This window comes from Urocitellus parryii, chromosome X (assembly GCF_045843805.1).
Source record: "Urocitellus parryii isolate mUroPar1 chromosome X, mUroPar1.hap1, whole genome shotgun sequence".
NCBI classification, from domain to species: Eukaryota; Metazoa; Chordata; class Mammalia; order Rodentia; family Sciuridae; genus Urocitellus; species Urocitellus parryii.
Genome location: NC_135547.1, coordinates 41,512,777 through 41,514,583, shown reverse-complemented (window position 1 = coordinate 41,514,583; position 1,807 = coordinate 41,512,777).

Sequence of the window (1,807 nt, the reverse complement as noted above, 5' to 3'; positions counted from 1 at the left end):
CTGCATCTGACCAGCACAGCCAGAAGGGGCCATTTGTCTTCCCACAGATGGTGCCAGTAAATCAAACTTCTGGCTGGTGAAAACTGGGGCCCTGGAAAACCTCCCAAGTTGGGAGGTGTCCTTCCCACGTCTTAGGGCTGCTTCTGCTCTGCCCTGAGAGAGTGGTGGGGGAAGGGAGCCTCTGGGAAAAGGCTCTCTTTGCAGGAAGGTAAGAGAACATCAGGTACTCATGGAACCACAGAGGTCATTTTCTCAACGCAAGTACGTATTGGGTTTTGTTGGGTAACCTTCCCGAAATGACATAGTTTGTCTGTGATCACTAGGCAAGGAGTTCACTGAAGGTTTCAGAGCAGTATTGTGGGCTTGGAAATTGAGGAAAGAACTCTTACTCAAGCAGGCAGGTATTTCCTTATCACCATGTGTTCTTCCCACACCACAGAAGGGTAAACTGAGAAAGGAAAGGTCCACCCAGCCAGATTTAAAGAAAGTGAATCAAAGAAGGATCCGGAAACAACACAGTGCTTATTAATTTCCTGGCTCCAGTTAACCTCTCCTTCCATCAATAGCATTGACATCACCTAGCTTTTTAATCTGAAGGCCTAATTGGCATCCTGTTTATTAAGTTTTAAAAATCCTTTTCTTGCTTTCTCCTTTCTGGCTCAGTAACTCTCAATTTGGAAATCTCTGGAGATTTTAATTTCCCAAAGAGCCTCCTGTCATCTCTTACTGTAAGTCTTTTCATTTCACCTCGTTTAAGTATATTGGCTGGTTTAAAGGCTTAATTGTGATGAAGAAGATTAAGTCCAAATTTAATAAGCATTAAGAGTAGAACAATATCCTTTATTTCCTCTGGCTTCAATAATCATTGCATTTGGTTTGTATTTGGAGGGGGAATATTCAGATGACCCACACTGAGGGAAGGAAGTAGGCTAGAGAAAGGGCAAGAAGATGTTTAGCTGGCCTTTTCTAATGTCTGTGATTGTTTCTGCCGCAGTGGCAGCAAACAAATGCTTGGAGGGTGATGGGTTTGGAAATGATCCGGGAAGAACACAAGATGAAGCAGGCAGCAGGGAGGAAAGAGTGCCTCCAAGTTCCTCCCTAGATTCCAAATGGGCTCTTTACTTTTACCAGCACTATTGGCTTCAAGAACACTCTGGGTTCTCCAAGTCTCTTGGCATGGGTGTAGACAAATCTCTTTTCCTGTTAGTACAGCTAACACTAGATTAGCATTTTTCAAAAAGAACTTGACTAGAGAATGAAGAGAAACACAAACTAAAAAAAGAAAATGTAAATGCATAGAAATGAGCACAGATTCTAAGATAAAGTCTAGCCCCAGATTAACTCCACTGGCGTAGACTACCACGCACCCACGTGTGCACACGTATACACACACACACCTGGTCCTTTCTCTTCCTCAACGCGTGCCTCCAAAGCACCCCTCCCTTTCAGGCCTTGATTGTTTCTCTCATGCATTGCAGTCTTGGCTCTCTCTTATATTACATCTCTTATCCCTGTTTTCTGATGATCTCAGTATGTGTTTTGTCTCTTTCTAGTGGACTGTAAAGCTTTGCAAAGACAGGGACAAATCATAATCATCTTTGTATCTACAGTCTCTGGCACGTGAAATCATCTGTGAACAATTATGGAACTCAAGTGTACCAGATCAGATCCTGGCAACCTAGAATCACATCTATGCTTAGAAAGTAGCTCCTCTAAAAGCAAGGTTTGGTTTTTCACACTCTAAGGTTTTATTTCACACTCTAAGCTTGGGTCTGTTTGACCCTGTGTAAACAGTGTGGGCAAATTA